Below are 13251 nucleotides of genomic sequence, written 5' to 3'. Positions count from 1 at the left end.
GGAACCATCTCCGATTGTATTTTCAAACCGCTCTTGACTTTGAAAGCAATTCCAGAATAAAGAAAGTTGCAATTAGATTTCTGGGTGTGGTTCTTGGGTAGCTGTGCTTACATATCACCTGTGTTGAGGAACCCCACACAGTTATGCATTTCTCTGAACACTATTGGTTGCATCTTTTTTTTAAAAGGCAGGACACAGACACACAAGATGCCTGTTAAAAGAGGACGAGACAGAGCAAGTAGGACCTGATCCAATTTTTAACCCTCACCTCCTCATTCCAAACAGAAAAGATTAACTTCAGAGGCAGCTGAGAACTCCCACTACAGACACATCAAGGGGTGTGCAGTGCAGGGACAGGAAGAAACGAGGACTTTTGTCTCTGGGATTTTTGCGGACCGGGGGTGCACTTTCGTATGCCCTGCAACGCTTTTGCAGAGCCCGGGATTTGCAGGGACCGATTCTGGGGGCTTCGGGGACGCGGGATTCTGTGCAGCAAGCCTCGGGGGGCTATGTCTTAAATCGGAGCAGGTAACGCGGTGCGCTGATTCCTTAGTATTGATTGCTTTCTGCTTTGCGATCCGAATCACAGACAGTGCAGGGCGATGCATCTGAGATAAATTGCATTGAAAGTTACAGCAGGAAAGTTTAACAGCAACTCCTTTCGTTGCAGCCACTGCGGATTTTTCCAACTGTGTTGGGTGAGCGCTTTCCTCCTGTTTGCTGAACGAATATCGAACAGGGTGGAAGTTGCCTAGCGTGTAAACAACGAAATCATTGTTAAACTCTGGGAGTTTTTTTTAAAGGAAGAGCTCACTTAGTGTTCGGGTGGTCGGGTGCACTGTCGGAGGCGCAGTCATTTGGGCAAGAATTTCATCCTAAAGTTCCTTAAAGTTAAAGTTCTTTAACATGAATTGAAAAAAAGAGTTACAGTTCTCTCCGATGACTTGGACCAATACTTATCCCTCTGTTAATATCAATTGGAATTAAGGCTAGAATTAGGCCATTCAGCCCCTTTGTGCTAGCCCTGCCATGCAAAAAGATCAGGATTGATGCACTTGTGTCTCCAACCCCACTTTTCTCTCAACCCTCGAAGCCTTTAGCTTCCTTCAGGCCATTCCAAAAGAAAGCTCACATTGAAAAGGAACAATTTTTTTTGCGGTAGAATGAGAGAACGGTGGATGCTGAAGATCTGAAACAAAAGCAGAACCTCAGCAGATCTGGCAGTATCTGTGCCTTGAAAGCTGCCAAGAGGCACCAGATTCAAACATCAGCTCTGCTTTCTGTCTCCACCGATACAACTGACCTGCTGAGTTTCTCCAGCAATTTCTGTCTTTGCTTAATATTTTATACAGCATCATTAGTGCAAGCATTGCATGTCAATGGACGCTGACTCATAGAAGGATTGATTGCAGATTTTCAAACTATTGCCATCAGATTTGGGATTTGAAAATGTTTGTGGAAGTTAACAGGAATACATAGATTTGGAATTTCAGTAAGGCACAGGAAGGAAGAGAGAGGAAGCTGGAGGGTTTTACAAATTGCTGGGGTCAGAACAATGAAGCATTGGATATTTTAGCAATATAGACGGTTTCTGGCTAAAGAGCAGGATTTTAGCTGCACTATAAAAACAGAAAGAACTGCAGATGCTGTAAATCAGGAACAAAAACAGAAATTGCTGGAAAAGCTCAGCAGGTCTGGCTGCATCTGTGAAGAGAAATCAGAGTTGGAAATCAGAAATTCTGAAGAAGGGTCACTGGACCCAAAACGTTAACTCTGATATCTCTGCACAGATGCTGTCAAGGTTAAAATATAGTTGTTGAGCCTCTGTATTTCATGGGAATCCCCTGGAAGTGGGCATGTAATATGAACATTTCTATGTAGCTCCAGCTACCGCAACTGCTCGCTTTGTCACTCCAACCCAGTTCAGTGACATCACAAGGTTGTTGCTATTGGTTTGACTTGTCTTTACTGATGCTGCATTGATTTGTCCTCAAGGGTTAGTCTGACATGAGGTTTGGGACTTGGGTTTAATCTTGCACTGCAGACACTGTGCCTGTGCTGCCGTCACTCCCCTTGTCTGTTTTATTGACAGCAACTATGTCTGATATTGTGGAGTTTGAAGTCATGCTTTTATTTACACTGTTATACTTCATACAGTCTCTTTTTCTGCCCCTGTATCTCTATCTTTGTCTCTCTCTCCTTCCTGCAATCTCTTTCTGTTCTCAGTCTGCCCCACTCTCTCCATCCCAGTCATACTCTCCATCTCTCTCTCTTCTCCCCACCAGGCTTTCTTTTTCTCACCTCTCTCTCTCGCTCAACCCCTCAGATTCTCCGTACTCGCAGTCGCTCTCTGTGTCTATCTCTCCCTCAGTGTCTCGCTCTTTCTCCCTTACTCTTGATCAGTCTCTCTCTCTCCCCCACACTCTCTCCCCAGTTCCTGTCTCTCTCTGACTCTGTCTTCCACCCCCCCGACTCCTCACTCTGTATCTCTCTCTCCCTTTAGTCTGTCTCACCCCCAGTCACTCTATCTCTCTCCTCCAGTCTTTTTTTCTCTCTCTCTCCCACACTGAGTCTCTGTTTCTCACTCTCCTCCAGATGCATGATATTTAGTTACTCTCTCTCCTTCCAGTTTCTGTCTGTCCTCTAGTCTTTCTTTTTCTCTCTCCTCCCTACTCCTGCACTCGATATCGCTCTCTCCCACAGTCTCTTAGTCTGTCTCCCCCTGCACTCTGAATCTCTCATTCCCGGTCTCTCTCTCCCCAGTCTCTCTCTCCCCCGAGTCTCTCTCTCCCCAATCTCTCTCTCTCCCCCGAGTCTCTCTCTCTCCCCAGTCTCTCTCTCTCCCCAGTCTCTCTCTCCCCCGAGTCTCTCACTCCCCCAAGTCTCTCTCTCTCCCCAATCTCTCTCTCTCCCCCAAGTCTCTCTCTCTCCCCAGTCTCTCTCTCTCCCCAGTCTCTCTCTCTCCCCAGTCTCTCTCTCCTCAGTCTCTCTCTCCCCCGAGTCTCTCTCTCTCCCCAGTCTCTCTCTCTCCCCAGTCTCTCTCTCCTCAGTCTCTCTCTCTCCCCAGTCTCTCTCTCTCCCCAGTCTCTCTCTCTCCCCAATCTCTCTCTCTCCCCAGTCTCTCTCTCTCCCCAGTCTCTCTCTCTCCCCAGTCTCTCTCTCTCCCCAATCTCTCTCTCTCGCCCGAGTCTCTCTCTCGCCCGAGTCTCTCTCTCGCCCGAGTCTCTCTCTCGCCCGAGTCTCTCTCTCCCCTGAGTCTCTCTCTCCCCCGAGTCTCTCTCTCTCCCCAATCTCTCTCTCTCCCCAATCTCCCTCTCTCCCCAGTCTCTCTCTCCCCAATCTCTCTCTCTCCCCAGTCTCTCTCTCTCCCCAGTCTCTCTCTCTCCCCAGTCTCTCTCTCCCCCGAGTCTCTCTCTCTCCCCCGAGTCTCTCTCTTTCCCCCCGAGTCTCTCTCTCCCCCCAGTCTCTCTCTCTCCCCCCAGTCTCTCTCTCTCTCCCCAGTCTCTCTCTCTCTCCCCAGTCTCTCTCTCTCCCCAGTCTCTCTCTCTCCCCAGTCTCTCTCTCTCTCTCCCCCGAGTCTCTCTCTCTCCCCCGAGTCTCTCTCTCTCCCCCGAGTCTCTCTCTCTCCCCAGTCTCTCTCTCTCCCCAGTCTCTCTCTCCCCCCGAGTCTCTCTCTCCCCCCGAGTCTCTCTCTCTCTCCCCCGAGTCTCTCTCTCTCCCCCGAGTCTCTCTCTCTCCCCAGTCTCTCTCTCTCCCCAGTCTCTCTCTCTCCCCAGTCTCTCTCTCCCCCGAGTCTCTCTCTCCCCCCCGAGTCTCTCTCTCTCCCCCGAGTCTCTCTCTCTCCCCCGAGTCTCTCTCTCCCCCCAGTCTCTCTCTCTCTCCCCAGTCTCTCTCTCTCCCCAGTCTCTCTCTCTCCCCAGTCTCTCTCTCTCCCCAGTCTCTCTCTCTCCCCAGTCTCTCTCTCTCCCCCGAGTCTCTCTCTCCCCCGAGTCTCTCTCTCTCCCCAGTCTCTCTCTCTCCCCAGTCTCTCTCTCTCCCCCGAGTCTCTCTCTCTCCCCCGAGTCTCTCTCTCTCTCCCCCGAGTCTCTCTCTCTCTCCCCCGAGTCTCTCTCTCTCTCCCCCGAGTCTCTCTCTCTCTCCCCCGAGTCTCTCTCTCCCCCCGAGTCTCTCTCTCCCCCCGAGTCTCTCTCTCCCCCCGAGTCTCTCTCTCTCCCCCGAGTCTCTCTCTCTCTCCCCCGAGTCTCTCTCTCTCCCCAGTCTCTCTCTCCTCCCTACACTCTGTCCCTGTCTCTTTCCCTTGAGTTTCTGTTTTCCTCCAAGTGTTGCTGTCTTTTCCACTCCCCACACTCTCTCTCTCTCTCTCTCCCCCTCACAGAGTCTGTCAGTTTCTCACTCTCCCCGTCTCATCGCTTGACTACCTGTCTCCTGCAGTCTCTGTCTCTCCTGCAGTCTCGCTCTCTCCCTCCTGCACTCTGTATTTCTCCCTTCCACAGTCTCTTTCTGTCCCCTAGTCTGTCTCTCTTCCCCTGCATTCAGCCTCTCTCTGTCTGTATCCTCCAGTCCCTTTGTCTACCCCAGTCTCTCTCTGTCTTCCAGTCTCTCTCTCTGCCCCCCGCACTCATTTCTCTCTTTTGCCAAGTCTCTCTCTCGCCTGCAGTCTCGCTGACCTCTCCAGTCTGTCCATCTGTCTCTCTCTCCCCCTCTCCCTCTCTCCCCCGCAGTCTCTTTCTTTGCCCTTCAGTCCCTCCTCCCTCTCCCTCTCTCCCCCAACACTCAGTCTCTCGCTTGTGATTTCTCACACTTATCCCAGTCTCTCTATTTTAGTTCTATCCTGTGCCTGTTGATCTCATTCTGTCTCAGTTTCTCTCTCTCTCTCTTCTCTCATCTCTCTCATTCTCTAATAATCTGATAATCTATAATTTAATCTATATTCAGGGGTGTGCGGGTTATAGGGGGATGGATCTGGGTGGGATGCTCCAAGGGGCAGTGTGAACTTGTTGGGCTGAAGGGCCTGTTTCCACGCTGTAGGGAATCTAATCTAATCTCTCACTCTCTAGTACAGATTAGTCAATGTTCTCATCTCAGGGTTTTGGTCATGTACAGTTGCTGATGTTGGTGTTACATCATCTTCTCATGTTAATAGCAACTCATGCTGATTGTGTGGAGAGGTCTCTGACTGGGGAAATGCATGATCCACTCTCCCTTCCCACCCCCCATGTCCTCCACCATGTTCAGAATGGCAAGGAGCTGGATTGACCTCAGGACACAGTGGGCACAACACCAGCTGGGATTGGCAGCTGGGAGGGCTGGTTTTGTGTGGCGAGTGACGGTTGGTGGTGGATTACAAGTGGCTGGAATGCTGGGAGGAGAAGGCAAGAGGGAGTGATGGAGAGAACTGAGTGCAGGAAGAGGCTGGACACAACCTCACTGGAAGAGGGTCAGCAGGGACTCACGCCAGAATTTGTGATGAGGTTGCCTGGGAAAACATTGGAAAAGTCAGGGAACTGGGATTGGGAGTCAGGAGAGATGAGACATGAGATGTAGGGGACTGGGATAGAGCTTTAATGGGAGTGCAAAAGTCAGCAATGCAGGAGAAAGGGATACTGTAGCAGAGTCTACATAAAGTTATTATAACATATTGACATAGTGGGGAGGTGATGGCCTAGTGCTAATTTCACTGGGCGTACTGGGGACCTCGGTTTGAATCCTGACATCGGCAGATGGGGGGATTTGAATTCATTGAATCCACCTGGAATTAACACACTAATGATGATTGTGATACCATTGCTGATTGTCTGGATATAGGAACGTCAGGATGGCAGGAAGCAGACAAGGACCCTAGGAGTAGAAGGAGACTGGGGAATGAAGGGCGGAGTGTGTCAGGGAGAGAAGAAGACTGGAAACTAGGGTTCAGGAGATGATGACCAAGTAGGGGAATGGGCGATACTGGGAGGATGGGGAATTTTGGTGAATAGCGTTAGGTAGCTGAATGCTTCGGTGGGAGGAGTAGAAGAGAACTGCAAGATCCAGAACCAGTGACATGATCAGCTGGGTTCGCAAAACAAAATCCTGTAAAACCTGCAGTTCCCATTATCTCTGATACTTCTGTAAAACCCTTCTGATGTTTGACATTTTATTGCTTTTCATCCTGTTTTGGTTCATTTGACCAACACATTTCCTGATCTGTGTGAAGTTGGCCCAGGAGATACTGCTGATGGACAGAGATGTCCCTGATTGGGGAATTTGTGATCACCCCACCTCCCCGCTAGCCCTCCATAATGTTGGGAGTGGCAAGGAGTTGGATCAGCCTCAGCACCCAGTGGGCACAGCACCAGCTGGGGTTGGCGGTGTGCGATGGCTTTGTCTGGTGGGTGATGGTTGGTGGTGGATTAAAAGCAGCTGGGAGGAGAAGGGAAGAGGATGTGATGGAGTGGACCGAGTGCAGGAAGAGAGTGGGCACATCTCTAATTAGTTCTTTTTGTAGTATTGGTAGCCTGACATGGCAAGGCCAGATCTCAGTGTTGTTCCCGTGTGGCCACATTAATTCAGGATGTGGTTTGGGTCTCAACTCAGTTCTGGAATAGCTAATGTCAAAACCATGCTGTTCCCCCACTATATTGAATCCATAGCACCGACAACAAAACTTGTATTCATTTAGCACCTTGAAACAGTGTCTTCAAGGTGGTTAGGACCAAGCATGCCACAGAAAGAGCTATTATTGTAGCATATTGGCACAGTGTGGAGGTGATGGCCTTGTGGTATTACTGGTGGGCTGCTAATCCAGAAGCCTGGGTGATGTTCTGGGTACCTTGGAATTTGAATTCAGTAAAAATCCAGAATTAAGGGACTAGTGATGATCATGATATCTGTGTCAAATATCAGGGGGAGAAGAACCTGCCTGGCTCACTAATGTCCTTTAGGGAAGGATAGCACTGTTTGGTTGACTCTTAGCTGCCTTCTGGATTAGGCATGAATGGTGGTCTAACCAGTAACGCTGTCATCCTATGAGTGAATACACTTTATTTCCTGGTTGTCTGCTGCCAACAATGTAGGAGAGGTGTATGTGACATTAGCTCAAAAATGGCTGCCTCCAGTTAAGTATATGTTAGTCTACCTCATTGGGATCAGATGGCTTGCTGGCAAGACTGCGATGCACAATAACACCAACATCACCGGTTCAATTCTCACACCAGCTGAGGTTACCATGAAAGGATCTCACCTGTGACAACTTCCAAGTTGAACCAACACTTAGTCATCTCTCACTAATAATTTTTAGTCTTCCTCAGTGCAACACATGACATGATGCGGAGATGCTGGTGTTGTATTGGGGTGGACAAAGTCAGAAGTCACACGGGTCATAGTCCAACAGGTTTCTGTGAAGTCACAAGCTTTTGGAGCGTAGCCCCTATATCAGGTGAAGCAACAGGCAGACCTTTCCACCCCCAGAGATTAGATTCTCAAATTAAAGAAATCTCCACATTGAGGAGAAGGCCTGAAATTAGAAATTAACCTTACAGACATGACAAAAGCCTAAAGATGTAGAAAATCGAGGTCAGGTTTTTGACCTAAGACTAAAAGTTCATGGAAGGAGCCTGTGATGAGGACACAGTCATGGAAATGTCAGAAAGAGGTAGGTGCAAATTGCCAGGGAGTCCTTTATCTGAACTATCGGATTTTGGTGAATTCCAGGCCCTCAACAACTAAGTTCACAGTCTCGTGAGGCTGGCTCAGAACTTTCTTTTAGATTCAATTTGATAAATTATGAGCTAAAAACAAGATTTTGTGATGCGTTTTTGGAGTTCCTAAAGTATATTTTGGGGAAGTTTGAGCAATTTATGCATTCTGTGTTCGTGTATCGAGTCAGTACGATAGTTAATTGAGTTTTAAAAAATGGCGCTAAGGGTATATTTGGGGAACTGAAGAGGAATTCAACGCTAATAAACAGGGACAGTTGTAGTTACAAATTAAGCCTTCTTTTTATTCCTTTGTGGGATGTAGGCATTGTTGGCAAAGCCAGCGTTTGATACCCATCCCCAATTTTCCTTAAACTGAGTGGCTTGCATAGCCAGCCTGGGGGCAGTTGAGAGTCAGCAACATTGCTGTTGGTATGGAGTCACGTGTAGGCTAGACCAGGTAAGATTGGTGAATTTTCTTCCCTAAAAGACATTAGTGATCCTGATTTAGATGAAAGCAAATAAAATAGGAGATGATAATAAAGTAACTATTTTCCTCATCCTGACAGGATGTAGTTTTGATGTAGTTTTATCCAGTGTTGTCCGAGAGACCCCAGTTAGATGGACTGAACGGCATCCTTCCTCAGTGTAATGATCTGTGATTCCCTGAAGCTTGTATCTATTTTCAGCTGCGTTGCTGAAATATAACAGGCTCTACCCCCATTTGATTTTGAAGACATATTCTTCCCGATATGTGTCACCACACTGGAGGATTGTATGATAAAATCTTCAAAATATGAATTTCCCGGCAAGGTACTTTTGCTGTTGTGTAGCGTAGGACCTTTAGGGAGTTAAAACAGGAAACTGTTAGTCTCCTGACTGATTCTGGTACTGTCATCAGCTTTATATACACTCCATGCTTTTTGTTAATAGCTTATCCTCTTCAGTCAACTTATTGGGAAAATATTTACCTGCTATTCTTTTGTTGACATTTTTTTCATTTAAACTGTCAAAGAAAAATGTCTGAATACACTTCAGATTTGGTCAGTTGGCTGTGGAGTGGTAGAGGGAGTCCTGAAGAAGGGTTCTGACCTGAAACATCGACCGTCCTGCTCCTCTGATGCTGCCTTACCTGCTCTGTTCCTCCAGCTCCACACTGTTATCTGAGGCAGATGGAGTTTAATTTGGATAAAAGTGAAGTATTGAATTTTGATAAAACAATTAAGGGCAGGACTTATGCAATTAATAGTAGGCCCCTGGACGGTGTTGTAAAACAGAGAGACCCGGGGTTCAGGTACATAATTCTTTAAAATTTGCATTACAGGTAGACAGGGTAGCTAAGAAGCCATTTAGCACTCTTGCTTTCATTGCTCAGACCTTTGAGTATAGGAGTTACACAATGTCATATTGAGTTGTACAGCACAGTGAGGTCTCTTCAGGAGCACTGTGTGCAGTTCTGGTCACCCTGTTACAGGAAGGGTGTTACCATACTGGAAAGGTTTCAGCAAAGATTGACCAGGATGTTGCTGGGAATGGAGAGTTTATGTTACTTGGAGACGCTTGAGATAGGCTCGGAATTTTTTCACTAGACCACAGGAGTTCAGGGGTGACCTTACAGAGATTTATAAAATCGTGAGGGGCATAGATAAGCTGATTAGCAAGGGTCTTGTCCCTTGGAAGGGGAAATTCAAAACTAGTGGTCACATTTTTGAGGTGAGAGGGAGAAAGAATTAAAAAGGACATGAGGGACAGCTTTTTTAGACAAAGAGCATTTCGTGCGTGGAATGAACTGCTGGAGGAAGTGGCAGACGCAGGTACAGATAAAACATCTAAAAGACATTTGAATAAGTGCATGAATAGGAAAGGTTTGGAGGGATATGGGCCAAATACTGGCCAGTTGGTCTAAATTAGTTTGGGAACATGGCTGGCATGGACTGGTTGGACTGAAGGGTCAGTTTCCATCCACTGTATGACTCTATGACCAAAAATGCTGCTTCTCCTTGCGGGGTAATCTAGAAGGAGGAGACACATTTTATATCAGAACATGAGAAATAAGAGCAAGAGTAGGCCATTCAGCCCCTCAAGATTGTCCCACTGTTCAAAACAGTTCTGGTTGTTCTAGAATGTAGAACGTAGAACAAAACAGCGCAGAACAGGCCCTTCGGCCCTCGATGTTGCACCCAAGACTTCAACTCCTCTTCCATATCAGCTCCTTGCAGCCTTCAACTCCTTGATATTTCAAAACTCTATAGGCCTTCTTGTTTAAAGACTTTCAGGCATCCAGACTCCACGACTCTCGTAGAGAATTCCAGACATTCACTACCCTCTGGGAGAAGAAACTCCCTACGTATCTCAGTTTTAAATGAGTGTCTCCTTGATCGGTATCCACGTCCATTAGTTTGAGATTCACCCAGTAGTGGAAACATGAATATTTACCGTGCCCCTCAGAATCTTATGTGTTTCAATCAAGTCACCACTTAATGTTCTCAATGTTAACAAACTAAGGCCTAACCTGTTCAGATTTTCTTGATAGCTCAACCCCTTCATTCCCAGGAATCAGCCGAGTGAACCTCTTTTGAACAGCCTCCAATGCCAGCACATCCTTTCTTAAATATGTGGAGACCAAAATAGTTCTCTAGGTGCGGCCTCACCAACACCCTGTACGGCTCTAACAAGACGTATACTCCAACCCCTTGGTGATGAAAGCCAACGTTCTGTTTGCTTAATAAGAATACGGGGTCTCCCACTTAAGATGGAATTGAGGAGAAATTTCTTCTCTTCAGAGATTTGGAATGTTCTTTCCCAGTGAGCGCAGAGTGCACTATTTAATCTGTTCAAGGTCGAGTTGGACAGATGTTTGCTTGACAAGGGGTCAAGGGTTTTGGGCGAGCAGGCAGAGAAAGTGGAGTTAAATAGTTATGATTGTATTGAACAAACAAAGAACAAAGAAACCTACAGCACAGGAACAGGCCCTTCGGCCGTCCAAGCCTGCGCCGATCAAGATCCACTGTCTAACCTGTCATCTATTTTCTAACGGCCTGTGTCCATTTGCTCCCTGCCCAACCATGTACCTGTCCAAATGTATCTTAAAAGACGCTAACGTGTCTGCGTCTACCACCTCCGCTGGCAACGTGTTCCAGGCACCCACCACCTTCTGTGTAAAGAACTTTCCACGCATATCTCCCTTAAACTTTCCTCCTCTCTCTTTGAACTCATGACCCCTAGTAATTGAGTCCCCCACTCTGGGAAAAAGCTTTTTGCTATCCACCCTGTCTATACCCCTCATTTTCTAATGAAAATATTCCTAATCTATTCAACCTCTCTTCATAGCTAGCACCCTCCATACCAGGCAACATCCTGGTGAACCTCCTCTGCACCCTCTCCAAAGCATCCACATCCTTTTGGTAATGTGGCGACCAGAACTGTACACAGTACTCCAAATGTGGCTGAACCAAAGTCCTATACAACTGCAACATGACCTGCCAACTCTTGTACTCAATACCCCGTCCGATGAAGGAAAGCAAGCCGTATGCCTTCTTGACCACCCTATTGACCTGCGTTGTCACCTTCAGGGAACAATGGACCTGAACACCCAGATCTCTCTGTTCAGCAATTTTCCCTGGGACTTTTCCATTTACTGTATAGTTTGCCCTTGAATTTGATCGTCCAAAATGCATCACCTCGTATTTACCCGGATTGAACTCCATCTGCCATTTATCTGCCCAACTCTCCAGTCTATCTATATTCTGCTGTAATTTCTGACAGTCCCCTTCACTATCAGCTACTCCACCAATCTTAGTGTCATCAGCAAACTTGCTGATCAGACCACCTACACCTTCCTCCAGATCATTTACATATATGACAAACAATAGTGGTCCCAGCGCAGATCCCTGTGGAACACCACTGGGCACAGGTCTCCTATTTGAGAAACTCCCTTCTACTACTACCCTCTGTTTCCTGTTGCCCAGCCAGTTTTTTATCCATCTAGCTAGCACACCCAGGACCCCATGTGACTTCACTTTCTCCATCAGCCTGCCTTGGGGAACCTTATCAAACGCCTTACTGAAGTCCATGTATATGACACCCACAGCCTTTCCCTCATCAATCAACTTTGTCACGTCCTCAAAGAATTCTATTGAGTTGGTAAGACATGACCTTTCCTGTACAAAACCATGTTGCCTATCACTGATAAGCCCATTTTCTTCCAAATGGGAATGGATCCTATCCTTAAGTATCTTCTCCAGTAGCTTCCCTACCACTGATGTCAGGCTCACCGGTCGATAGTTACCTGGATTATCCTTGCTGCCCTTCTTAAACAAGGGGACAACATTAGCAATTCCCCAGTCCTCTGGGACCTCACCCGTGTTTAAGGATGCTGCAAAGATATCTGTTAGGGCCCCGGCTATTTCCTCCCTCGCTTCCCTCAGTAACCTGGGATAGATCCCATCCGGACCTGGGGACTTGTCCACCTTGAGTATTGAGTGGTGAAACAGGATTGAGTGTACCTCATGGTGGGAGAAGTAACACAGTCTAGTCCCTGTCAAGTAATATTGACTGGGGCATCAGACAGTGTTAGAGTGCGAGTGGAGAGAGGTGTCAGGCAGCAGGATCACATGTAGGCCTCAGCACTAGATGGAACATGACCAGCATTGGTGGGGAGATGATAGCCCATTGGTAATGTTGCTGGGTTAGTAATCCAGCAGCACCCAGGCTAAAGTTGTGGCTTCAAATCCCACCATGAGTTCAGTAAGAATCTGGAATGAAAGCTAGTCTAATGGAGGCTGTGTAGCCATTGTTGATTGCTGTAAAAGCCCATCTGGTTCACTAATGCCTTTCCTTTAGGGAAGGAAATCTGGCCAGCCTGTGTCATCAGCATTGTGGTAGATTGTTACCTGCCCTCTGAAATGGCCTGAACAGGCCATAAGGGGGCATCTAGGGATGGGGAGGTGGACATTGGTAGTGATACTCACATCCCATGTTTCAACATCATAGAATCCCTACAAATGTGGAAACAGGCCCTTCAGCCCAGCAAGTCCACACCAACCCTCAGAACACCCCCAGTTGTGACTGGAGGAGGGTCACCCAATAAAAGAGCATTCCTTGCTGTACGGAGAGTGTAGAGAATCTCCCGGAGAGACAGGAGTGTCTCGGAAATCAAGTGAAGACCAGACACACGGGACTAACACCTGAAAAATTGTTTCATAAAAGTCAGGGTGCCAAGCAAAGAGCTAATTCTCTTTGTTCTCCATTGGATGATTAAAAGAGGAAGCAGTTTTCCTTTGAATAGCACCCCTGACATTGAAGCCTAAGAGATTCAATGTCATGGCACTCACCCTTCAGTGGCATTGATACATTAATCTCAGTGAGGCCACCTCTGGGTTTCAGATTGAGGTGATAACCTGGTGGAATCCCAAATGATGGAAAATGGAATCCCCAGAGTTCCTGACAATCGGAGCACCCGCGAAAAGCCACTTGCAGGTAAGCAGACCCTTGGCATGCATGAGATGCAGAGACAGGCAGGGCACACCTGGGAGAGGTGCTGGGGGAGGCGTGTGCAAACTGGCATGAAAGGTGGTGG

General features: G+C 47.5%; 1 protein-coding gene across 1 annotated transcript in view; it reads left to right on the top strand.

The window, feature by feature from the left end:
* The first annotated feature begins 232 nt into the window (after nucleotides 1-232).
* Nucleotides 233-13251, top strand: part of col7a1 (collagen, type VII, alpha 1) — a 443464-nt gene continuing 430445 nt past the window's right edge. The window contains exon 1 of the mRNA XM_059649672.1: nucleotides 233-528. The gene's annotated coding sequence lies outside the window, so the exon portion shown is untranslated. The remainder of the gene's footprint in view (nucleotides 529-13251) is intronic.

This window comes from Stegostoma tigrinum, chromosome 11 (assembly GCF_030684315.1).
Source record: "Stegostoma tigrinum isolate sSteTig4 chromosome 11, sSteTig4.hap1, whole genome shotgun sequence".
In the NCBI taxonomy this organism is placed as follows: Eukaryota; Metazoa; Chordata; class Chondrichthyes; order Orectolobiformes; family Stegostomatidae; genus Stegostoma; species Stegostoma tigrinum.
The sequence above is the reverse complement of the archived record's forward strand: the minus strand, read 5'-3'. Positions and strand labels throughout refer to the sequence as shown.